Consider the following 12,759-nt stretch of genomic DNA (forward strand, 5'->3'; position numbering starts at 1 on the left):
AGTGTTGGTGAAGATGTGAAGAAATTGGAACCCTCGTACACTGCTGGTGGGAATGTAAAATGATGCAGCCACTTTGGAAAACAGTTTGGCAGTCCTTAAAAAGGTTAAACACAGAGTTATCACATGACCCAGCAATTCCACTCCTAGGTGTATACCCAAGAGAACTGAAAACATATGTCCACACAAAATCTGTACAAGAATTTCACAGCAGCATTATTTATAATAGCCAAAAGTGGAAACAATACAAATACCTATCGACTGATGAATGGAAAAATAAAATGTAGTATATCCATACGTGAGACTATTATTCAGCCATACGAAGAAAAGGAGTACCAGTACATGCTACAACATGAATGATCTGGAAAACATGCTAAGCGAAAGAAGCCAGTCACAAAGGACCACATATCATATGATTCCATTTACATGAAATGTCTAGAATAGGCAAGTATATAGAGACAGAAAGTAGATTAGTGATTACCTATGGCTGGGAGAGGGGGGTAATGAGAGAAGTGGGGGACAATGCCTAAGTAGGCAGGGTTTCTTTTGGGGAATAATGAAAATGTCCTAAAATCGATTATGATAATAGATGCACGTTGTGAATATACTAAAAGCCACTGAATTGTACACTTATTTATTTTTTTAAATTTATTTATTTATATTTTTGTGAGGAAGATCGGCCCTGAGCTAACATCTGTTAATCCTCCTCTTTTTGCTGAGGAAGACTGGCCCTGGGCTAACATCCACGCCCATCTTCCTCCACTTTATATGGGATGCCGGCCACAGCATGGCCTGGCAAGCGGTGCATCGGTGCACGCCTGGGATCTGGGCCAGCGAACCCTGGGCTGCCGCAGTGGAGCATGCACACTTAACCGCTTGCGCCACCGGGCTGGCCCCTGAATTGTACACTTTAAATGGGTGAATTATATGCTATGTGAATTATACCTCAATAAAGTTGTTATAAAAATTTGATGGGGATGGGTGGAGAGAAGAGGACATTCCAACCATTGAAAACATCTTGAGATGTGAGGCTACCAGAGGTAAGCACGAACTAGCGCAGGATTCAGCCTAGGTTGGCATCATCCTACTTCACTTCCAGGTAGAAAAGTCATACGATTAATATATTTTATTGAAATTCAAGTAGAAATATGAATTAGACATTAAATCATATCAGAGCAAGAAAGGGATATTTCCTGCAATCCCTCTTCCGGAAAAGAACAGTAACAACATCAAAAACAGAACAAAAAAACAAAGGCATCTCTGGAACATGCTGAGCCTGAGCCAGAGAACACATCCCATGTATCTACCCATGACAGCTGGTTTCAAAAGCTGACTCTCAGCACTTTCTACCATTTCCTCTTAGCTCAAGTAAACCTGACACCATCATCAGCTTCTCATTTCCTCCCCCCTTCTTTTTTATCATGGCTCTTACCACTATAATAAGCAATCTGTTTCCCCACATCCCTTGAATACCAAGGTGGTTACAGTAAGGTGCACCAACCACAAGGCCTCCAGGAGCTAGTTACATTCATACCAGGTGGTACTCAAACTGGGTCTCAAGTATAAATTTTTTTAAAGATTTTATTTATTTATTTTTCCCCCCAAAGCCCCAGTAGATAGTTGTATGTCATAGCTGCACATCCATATAGTTGCTGTATGTGGGACACAGCCTCAGCATGGCGGGAGAAGCAGTGCGTTGTGCGTGCCCGGGATCCGAACCCGGGCTGCCAGCAGCGGAGCACGCGCACTTAACCGCTAAGCCATGGGGCCGGCCCCAAAAGTGACATTTTAAAACCCTAAGCCAAAATAACTGTAGAATCCTCAGTGAAGCACACAGCCACAACACACTGCCCAGGAACCCACTGCCCATCCAGATCCACTCGCCACTCTTGTCCACCTTGCTCTGTGCCCCAGGAAGCTGACCATATAGAGTGTATGAACAGGCTCCCTTGTCCTCTGGCTTCCAGGTGGGTTTGGCTAACCAGATGTATACCAGTAAGAGATCAAAGGGCAGGAGGAGAAGAACATCACAGTATTTATTTTCCTAGCTCCTTCCCTGGCCAGAACACCATTATTCGGCTGCAAACCTCTACTGTAGCCCAAAGTTCTCGCCATACAGCTACTCTTAGATTTTAGTAATCTCTCTCAATCCTTCACCGTTTTAGATTTAGAGGTAACGTAGGCTCTGTAATTGCTGGCCATACAGTACTCTGCTTTCTCTCACTGGTTTCCCTAAATCCCTTTGTAAATAGTCCCTTTTTAAGTCTTTCTCAAATCACTCAGTTCAGGTGTGCCATCTGTCTCTTTTTGGGACCCTGAATGATGAAACAACTATTCTATCTTAAAGACTCAGGTAGAAGAGGATTTGTGCCAGAAGCTCTGGAGAAACTTTCTTCAGGATTGAATATGGAACCTCTTCACTGTGCAAAAATCCTCAAGGCACAGTTTAGTGCAGAATTCTGTTCTATTTCTATTTGTCTAACACTTTAACAGTGTCTGAAGTCTTGTCACATTTATGATTTCATGTGATCGTCCCGACAACTCTGTGGAGCAGAGGGTGTGTTACTTCCCTTTTAAAACTTGGAAACTGAGGCTCAGTCTTATTTTAATATTCTCTCTTATATCACTTTGCTTTTTGTTAAGCAGACCAAGTAACAAAAACCCTAATAATGACAGTATCCAAACCAGTACAAATAGCTGAGGAAAGACGTAAAGCAGCCCTTTACATGACCCTACATTCTTTGCTTCCCTCCCTTCTGGAAAGGGAGCCGTTCTGAGTTCTCTGGCAATAGGCAATATCTAGTCAGAGCAGAACATTTAAGGAACAAAGGCATTTGAACTATGAATCAAATAAGCTAGAGGAAAATCTCTTACATAAGACTGGTGCTTATGTAGCCTGATTAGAACAAGAGGCCTCGATGGAAGTATACAGGCAACTCTACGGTGGGCTAAGCCCTTTTAGGCACAGTGTTTTGGGGTAGCACAAACTCATGTCCGCAACCCAAGGAATAACCAACTATGCCACCAGTTTGTGGGTACATGTCAGTGTGGCAATATCTCACATGTACCAGGAAACATACAGTAAACAGTTTAATAACTTCTCAGGACAGAAAAAGGATCTTCGAAGGGTAAGCAGCTGAATTTTGAACACGACAGCCAAATGCTTGGGGAGAACATGGATGAGACACAAGTGAGCCCCACTCAAGTGCTACTCTGCATTACCAAACCCCTCCACTACTCGGCTTGGCTGGTGGATCATCTGTGTTCAGGAGGGCACAAGGCCCAGGAAAGAGTTGCAAAGTGAAAAAGAATCACAGTGTCACAGAGCTTCATGGCTTACGGAGAAATATATTTTCCTCTCTTCCACAATATAGTTGCTTCAGAGAGAGAAAAAGACAGAGAAAAAGATAACGCCCATCTATAGTTTATTTTACCCTACCCTGTTTCATTTTGGTCAGAAATACTGAGATTACAAACCCACAAAAAGTCAGGAAACACGAGCACTCCTCTTCCTCATCCTCACAGCACCCATTCAAAGAATACTCAGATTGAGCCAGCCCTGATGGCCTAGTGGTTAAAGTTTGGGGCACTCTGCTTTGGCCGCCCAGGTTCCCTTCCCAGGCGCGGAACCACATCACTCGTCTGTCAGTAGCCATGCTGTGGTGGCGGCTCACATAGAAGAACTAGAAGAATTTACAACTATATACAACTATGTACTGGGGCTTTGTGGGCGGGAAAGGAAGAAAAAGGAGGAAGATTGGCAACAGGTGTTAGCTTAGGGCAAATCTTCACCTACAAAAAAAAAAGCTCTGATTGGTAGATAAGGGATCTGGTTTTATCAAGGCCCAAAGTCTCAAAGTCATGAAAAGATTCTGCTCCTTTGGTCATTACAGAAACACTTTTGATTCACCAAACAATAAACACCGGCAATGCTACACATCTGAAGGATGTGGCCTCACCCAAGGATATGAAAGATGTGTGTGCCTAGTCTATCTCCAGATCAAAATAAAACGTATATATGCAACCATCCAGCAGTACATCAGGTATATAAATCAATCCTTGCTCTAGCCTGCTTTTTACAAGTCACAAAGAACTTTAGATATATAATTTTTAAAAGTCTAATATGCACAGAAATCTCTCTAGAAAGATACATAGGAAACAGTTAATAATCATGGCCACTAGAAAGGGGAACTAGGTATACAAAGGATAGGGTGAAAATACAGATTTTTCCTTTATTTATTTCATTTATACTTGTTTGAACCTTTTATATTTTATCCCAAGTCCATACATCTATTATCTATTTAAAAACAAATAAAAGTCTTTTTAAAAATCTGACATACTATTTTTTTTTCTTTCCTCCCCAAAGCCCCAGTACACAGTTGTACACTCTAGCTGCAAGTCCCACCAGCCCTTCCATGTGAGCCACCGCCACAGCATGGCCACTGACGGACGAGTGGCACAGACACACACCTGGGAACCGAACCCAGGCTGCCAAAGCAGAATGCGCCGAACTTGAACCACTAGGCCATCAGGGCTGGCTCTGACAAAGTTTTGTTTTGTTTTGTTTTGTTTTTAACTAGGATAGAATATTAAAACACTTGAGTCTACACAGTCCAAATCCTGGACCCATGCTCTTCTAATTCCTAACATATCTTGAATCTCAAAAAGACAGTGATCTGAACAGAACTAGTCCTTGGGAAAGTGTTAACCTAGTTTATCAAACTCATGACCTTAAACTACAATTGAGTATGGGGCAGATGGTGGAGGTAAGGAGCGGAGGTGAGGACTGGCTGCCAAAGTAAGAACTAAATACCAAAAGCCAACAGTGAATAAAGGGATAAGATCTCCAAAGGAGAAGGAGCAAGTTCTATACAGTTCCTGGATAGTGATGAGGAAGACTATGCAAGAACTTCCAGAAGATTCAGTACCCACAAATAAAGATATACTATTTACATAACAGCCACAATATACTAGATTATAAAGAATACAGAAAAGGGGGAAAACCTTATTCTCTTAGGCTGATATATTAAAACAAAATAGCTGTTTTTCTTTTTCCTTATTACAAAATAATTTTTGTGTGTGTGTGTGAGGAAGATCAGCCCTGTGCTAACATCTGTCAATCCTCCTCTTTTTGCTGAGGAAGACTGGCTCTGGGCCAACATCCGTGCCCATCTTCCTCCACTTTACATGGGACGCCGCCACAACATGGCCCAACAAGTGGTGCATCGGTGCGTGCCTGGGATCCGAACCGGCGAACTCCGGGCCGCCGCAGCAGAGTGCGCGCACCTAACCGCTTGCGCCACCGGGCCGGCCCCTACAAAATAATTTTGACAGAACTTACAGAGCAGAATTTCAGGTTCCTACTTACCTTATAAAGGTATCCTTTGGAGGTGAAATTGGAAGAAAATTTAGAATGGGACTAAGAGACTGATAGTTTAGAGGCAACCCTCTACTACTCCTTACTTCTTTCCTTTTCTCTAGTCTCCCTCCCTCTCTTACTCCTTTCCTTTCTTCCTCCATTTTTTCCCTTCTTCTCTACCTTTGCTTAGGCTTACTCCGGACAGTTGCATTCAGTGGTATCCTTAAGTAATAACTAGCCTGGCTGTAGTATTCAAGTTGCTCATATCCTACCTATTAAAAGAAAAGACAGTCCTGGTTCAGAGAATGGGAAGCAAAGTTTAACAAGAATAACTTTTTGTTATGGAAAACATATACACAAGTAAACAGAAGAGCATAATGAGTCCCTACATATTTATCACTTCGCTTTGATAATTATTCAAGGCCACATTTGCTTCATCTGTAGCTCCACCTATTTCCCCATCTCCCATATTATTTCAAAGCAAATACCAAATATATTATTTCATTCCAAAATATTTCAGCATGTAACTCTCAAAAAATTCTGTTTAAAAAACATAAACCACACTATCACTGTATCACCTAAAAAATTAATAATTCCTTAATTTCATAAAATACAGTTAAAATTTCCAATTGTGTCATGCGTGTCAGAATTTGTTTTGTCTTACAATTTATTTGTTTGAAAAAGGATACACACAAGGTCCACATATTGTGACTGGTGGCTATGTCTGACATCTCTTCTTTTTTTTGTTTTAAATGTCACCTTTTAATACCTCATATAAAATGCAAACTTTTTTTGTGTGTGTGAGGAAGATCAGCCCTGAGCTAACATCCATGCCAATCCTCCTCTTTTTTTGCTGAGGAAGACTGGCCCTGAGCTAACATTCGTGCGGATCTTTCTCCACTTTATGTGGGACACCGCCACAGCATGGCCTTACAAGCAGTGCATCGGTGCACGCTTGGGATCTGAATGAACCCAGGCCACCAGCAGTGGAGCGCGCGCACCTAACCGCTACACCACAGGGCCGGCCCCAGCAAACTTTTCTTAACATGCTTTCCTCCGATCCTATTTAATGATCTGTCCGAATGCTGCTTGTACCCAGTCTCGTCTGCAGAGCTAAGGCATAATACAAAGGAAATGTTTTTTTTGGTATTGAAAAATGAAAGGGCTGGGGCCGGCCCCGTGGCACAAGCAGTTAAGTGCGCGCACTCTGCTGCGGCAGCCCGGGGTTCTCCGGTTCGCATCCTGGGTGCCCACCGACGCACCGCTTGTCAAGCCATGCTGTGGCGGTGTCCCATATAAAGAAGAGGAAGACGGACATGGATGTTAGCCCAGGGCCAGTCTTCCTCAGCAAAAAAGAGGAGGATTGGCAGATGTTAGCTCAGGGCCAATCTTCCTCACAAAAAAAAAAATGAAAGGGGGCCTGCCCAGTGGTGTACTGGTTAGGTTCCCGTGCTCCACTTTGGAGGCCCGGGGTTCACAGGTTTGGATCCCAGGCGCAGACCTATGCACCACTCATCAAGTCATGCTGTGGTAGCCTCCCACATATAAAATAGAGGAAAATGGGCACAGATGTTAGCTCAGGGCCAATCTCCCTCAGCAAAAACAGGAAGATTGGCAACAGATGTTAGCTCAGGGCCAACCTTTCTCACCAAAAAAAAAAAAAAAAAAGGAAAAGAGTAGAGGAAATATTTTGAAAGTCAATTAAAATTTTGTGTATTTTTTTTTGGTTTATAACATTGTGTACATTATTATTTATCAAATTCTGAATAGACTGCACCGTGCTCACCACCAGCAGTCTAATTTTTGTCCATCACCATACATATGTGCCCCTTTACCCCTTTCGCCCACCCCAGCCCCCTTCCCCTCTGGTAGCCATTAATCTGTTCTCTTTATCCATGTATTTGTTTATGTTCCACATATGACTGAAATGATGCAGTATTTGTCTTTCTCTGTCTGGCTTATTTCACTTAACATCATACCCTCAGGGACCAACCATGTTGTTGCAAATGGGAAGATTTTGTCTTTTTTTATGGCTGAGTAGTAGTCCACTGTGTATATATACCACATCTTCTTTATCCATTCATCCGTAGAAGGGCACCTGGGTTGCTTCCATGTCTTGGCTATTGTGAGTAATGCTGCAATGAACATAGGGGTGCATAAATCTCTTTGGATTACTGATTTCAAGTTCTTTGGATAAATACTCAGTAGTGGGATAGCTGGGTTGTATGATATTTCTATTTTTAATATTTTGAGAAATCTCCATACTGTTTTCCATAGTGGCTGCACCAGTTTGCATTCCTACCAGCAGTGATGAGAGTTCCCTGATCTCCACATCCTCTCCAACATTTGTTGTTTTCTGTCTTGGTAATTATAGCCATTCTGACCAGTGTAAGGTGATATCTCATTGTAGTTTTGATTTGCATTTCCCTAATAATTAGTGATGTTGAACATCTTTTCATGTGCCTGTTGGCCATCTGTATATCTTCTATGGAAAAATGTCTGCTCATATCCTCTGCCCGTTTTTGCATCGGGTTGTTTGTTTTTTTTGTTGTCAAGTTGTATGAGTTCTTTATATATTTTGGAAATTAACCCCTTGACGGATACACGATTTACAAATATTTTCTCCCAGTTGGTGGATTGTCTTTTCGTTTTGTTCATGGTTTCCTTTGCCTTGCAGAAGCTTCTTAATCTGATGTAGTCCCATTTGTTAATTTTTTCTTTTGTCTCCCTTGCCTGAGTAGACATGGTATTAGAAAAGATGCTGCTAAGACCAATGTCAAATTGTACACTACCTATATTTTCTTCCAGGATTTTTATGGTTTCACAACTTACATTCAAGTCTTTAATCCATTTTGAGTTAATTTTTGTGTACAGTACAAGATAATGATCTACTTTCATTCTTTTGCATGCGGCTGTCCAGTTTTCCCAACACCATTTATTGAAGAGTTTTCCTTTCTCCATTGTATGTTCTTGGCTCCTTTGTCGAAGATTAACTGACCACAGATGTGTGGTTTTATTTCTGGGCTTTCAATCCTGTTCCATTGATCTGTGTGTCTGTTTTTGTGCCAGTACCATGCTGTTTTGATTACTATAGCTTTACAGTATATTTTGAAGTCAGGTATTGTGATGCCTCCAGCTTTGTTCTTTTTTCTCAGGATTGCTTTGGCTATTCGAGGTCTTTTGTTGTTCCATATCAATTTTAGGATTCTTTGTTCTATTTCCATAAAGAATGTCATTGGGATTCTGATTGGGATTGCACTGAATCTGTACATGGCTTTAGGTAGTATGGACATTTTAACCATGTTTATTCTTCTAACCCATGAGCATGAAATATGTTTCCATTTCTTTATGTCTTCCTCAACTTCTTTCAATAATGTCTTAATAGTTTTCAGTGTATAGGTTTTCACCTCTTTGGTTAAGTTTATTCCCAGGTATTTTATTCTTTTTGTTGTGACTGTAAATGGGATTGTATTCTTGACTTCTCTTTCTGTTAGTTTGTTGTTAGTGTATAGACATGCAACTGATTTTTCTAAGTTGATTGACATCTCTTCTAATCAATAGGCTCCCTATCCACTCCTTTTTTTCTTGCAATTTATTTGTTGAAGAAATTGGATTGGTCGACTTATAGCAAATAAATATTAACCCATTCAAAAACCATTTATTAAGTGCCTACTATCTGGAGAATACAAAAAAGAATCTATAACTGAAAAATTATTTATTTTACCTTATGTGCAGCCATGTGGAGATGTTATGAAGAAATCCAAAATGAGAGAAAAGGTTGGCCTCTAAAAGGCATAAAAGTAATACAAAAACAGAACAATGACATAAAAACATAAAAAAAAAAACTCAGGGCCGGCCCCGTGGCTTAGAGGTTAAGTGTGCGCGCTCCGCTGCTGGTGGCCCGGGTTCAGATCCCGGGCATGCACCAACGCACCACTTCTCCGGCCATGCTGAGGCCGCGTCCCACATACAGCAACTAGAATGATGTGCAGCTATGACATACAACTATCTACTGGGGCTTTGGGGGTGAAAAAATAAATAAATAAAAATTAAAAAAAAAAAAATCAACAAAACTTCATAGTAACAATGTAAAAGTGCCCCTGGCCTAGCCTCTCAAAGTGACTACTGACGTTAATCTCAAAAAAACAAAAACAAAAAAACTGGGAACGTCAATACAAGAAAATTTGCAATTGACCTATTATTTTATTATCTTTTCTCAGGCAAAGGGAAGGGAAAACAACATTTGCTAGCTATCTACCATATTCCATGCCCTAGAGGATTTTGTTATCTAATATAATCCTTACAAAGAAGATAATAAGACAGGTATCATTTTCATTTTGATTTATATCAATAAGGAAACTGAGGTTCAGGGGAGCTCACTGCTTTTCCAAATTTACATAATTAATAAGTAGCAGAATCTCATTCTTAACTCAGGATCATGGGGCTCCCAAATCCACATCCTTTCCATTGCTGTTTCTCTAAACACAGGAACAGTAATGGCTTCACAAACTATAAGCAAGGTGAACAATTAGCCCCAATTATTAAAAAAAAAAAATCAATTTTTAAAATGTGTTCAAATCAACAGTCTAAAGTGACACCAAAAAACAAGTCAAGAGATTTAGCTTATCATTTACCTCAATCATCAAAAAAATCTACTAGATTTAAGCATTGTGAAGCATTTTAAGATATGTGAAAATGGACCAAACCAAGAGACTCTCACTATCATCTTTGTAGGGGAAAACACTTGTTCCCCACTCCACGTGTCTTTGCACACAGAGGGACAGGCACTCGCATATCACCACTCCTGCAATGGGCGACTTCAGAAGCAGCAGCACAGCTCCTTCCTCTTTCTCTCTCGAGGACTCAGCTGCCTGAAGGGAGTCCACATTCAGCCTTGCCACCCCATATTGGTTAGGTTTTATGGGGGTAAACCCTCACACGAGGAAGTCTGTAGCTTTCTGTTTGGTTTTGTTTTAACCACTCCTTGTATCTCGGTGGATAAATCTAATTCTGGGGCAGTATGAGAAAGTCCACTGGCCCACAGATATAAGCAATCTTCTTGAATATTAGTTTTATCAGTAACAAAGGTGTGTTTTTATTTCCATCTGTCAAACTTTTTTCTTATTTCTCAACTGGAGTGGAGGAAGAGAAGTACTTCAAACTGAAACCCTCAAACCACAACAATCTCTAAGGGCTAGGCAAGTATTATCTTTGGGAGTTGAAATGGGGGAGGGGGATGGGTAAAATGTTAGTGTGCCTGGCTCTACCAGTTTGCAAAGTTTGTAACTGTAAAAAAAGATTTAATAATAATTTAATTTGGGTTAACAAAGAAAATCATTTTCATTCCTAATGTAAGGTCTTTATTTTACAAACGAGGAAAAATCAGATTTAGTTTTTATATAAGCACTCAATTATTCACTATTCATTTAGCAACTGAGTAGGCAATGAATCAATGTTTACTAAATGTTTTTTCAAAACTATCTTTCTTGGGCCAGCCCCATGGCTTGGCGGTTAAGTGCGTGTGCTCCGCTGCTGGCGGCCCGGGGTTAGGATCCCGGGCGCGCACCGACGCACTGCTTCTCTGGCCATGCTGAGGCCACGTCCCACATACAGTAACTAGAAGGATGTGCAACTATAACATACAACTATCAACTGTGGCTTTGGGGGGAAAAAATAAATAAATAAAATCTTCGAAAAAACAAAAAGTATCTTTCTTAACTATAGATCTCATCAACTAGCAGAAAGCGGTTAAAACACAGGCTCAAAAATCAGAGACTTAGGTTTAATTCTAGCATTGCCATGTACTAGCTGTGTGACTTTGGGTAAGTTGCTTAAACTCACCTGTAAAATGGGGGCAGTAACAGCACCTATGTAATGGGATTGTTGTTCAATTAAAATAAATACATGTAAAGCTCTTATCACAGCGTCTGAAATATAAAAGGAGCTCACACCCACTCACTCAACAAGTACTGAATGCCCGCTTTAGAGTATCAGGCACTATGTCAGGTACCAAGGACAAAACGCTGAGCTAAACCAGAGATGGTCTTGGTCCTAATGGTATTTAGTGCTTAGCGGAAACAGAGACAGTAATCAAATAATCAGAAGGTAATCGTATAATTACCCACTGTGATGAATGGGCTAGAAAGAAAAAGAACAGAAGGCTGTGACCTACTTTAGTCAGTCTGGTCAGACAGGTGATAGAAGAAACTAGCCATTCAGAGAATGAAAGAAAAGATCATTCCAGAAAGAGGGAACATGGGGAAAAGACATAAAGTGGAACTTTCAACTGAATCTGAAAGGAACAGAAGGTCAGTGAAGATGGAGTATAACAAAGGAAGGAGAGGCAGGCAGAACCTTCTATGCTGTGTTAAAGTACTTGGCTTTCATTCTCAACACAATAGACAGTCAGTGAATAATTTTGTGTAAGAGAGAAGTTATAAGCTCTGATCTGTTTTGAAAATATTACTCTGGTTACTACGGGAAGAACAAATTAGAGAAAGGCAGGAGTTGAAATAGGAAGATCAATTAGGAGGCCGCTATAATAATCCAAACAAGAGACAATATAGACTATAACTGGAGAGATGGCAGTAAAGATGGAGAAAAGGGGAAAGATTTGAAATTTAGTTTTTAGGTACAATCAGCAGGACCTGCTTATAGACTGGATGTAAGAAAGGATAATGTCTAGCTTAAGTAACTGGATGGATGATGGTATCATTCACTGATATCGTAGGGATGGAGGGAGAGCCAATTTGAAGACTACAAAGCAAGCCCTACATTTTTAATATGTTAAATTTGAATAATGTGTGAGATTTCCAGAAAAAAATATCAAGTAGGCAGTTGGATAGAAAGAGGAGAGGTCTGGTCTAGCAATTATAATCTGTTAATCCATTAGCATAGTAAGTCAGTCAAATCTAGGAAGAAAGCATATTTAGAGAGAAGGCAAGAAGGCCTAAAGAACTCTAACCGGCCCCATGGCTTAGCAGTTAAGCCCGCACGCTCCACTGCTGGGGCCCGGGGTTCGTATCCTGGGCGCGCACTGACGCACCGCTTCTTTGGTCATGCTGACACTGCGTCCCACATACAACAACTAGAAGGATGTGCAACTATGACTTACAACTATCTACTGGGGCTTTGGGGAAAAAAAGGAGGAAGATTGGCAATAGATGATGACTCAGAGCCGGTCTTCCTCAGCAAAAAGAGGAGGATTAGCATGGATGTTAGCTCAGGGATGATCTTCCTCACAAAAAAAAAAAAAAAAAAGAATTCTAAACACTCAAGAATTGAAAAGAGTAACTGACAGGGAGACCAAAAGAGAAGGGCCTGGGCCAGCCCCGTGGCTTAGCGGTTAAGTGTGCACGCTTTGCTACTGGAGGCCTGGGTTCGGATCTGGGGCACGCACCGAC

General features: G+C 40.9%; 1 protein-coding gene across 5 annotated transcripts in view; it reads right to left on the bottom strand.

The window, feature by feature from the left end:
• RBMS2 (RNA binding motif single stranded interacting protein 2) overlaps window positions 1-12,759 on the bottom strand; it is a 90,218-nt gene that overhangs the window by 28,978 nt on the left and 48,481 nt on the right. The window lies entirely within an intron of this gene.

Source organism: Diceros bicornis, chromosome 17 (assembly GCF_020826845.1).
Source record: "Diceros bicornis minor isolate mBicDic1 chromosome 17, mDicBic1.mat.cur, whole genome shotgun sequence".
Taxonomy (NCBI): domain Eukaryota; kingdom Metazoa; phylum Chordata; class Mammalia; order Perissodactyla; family Rhinocerotidae; genus Diceros; species Diceros bicornis.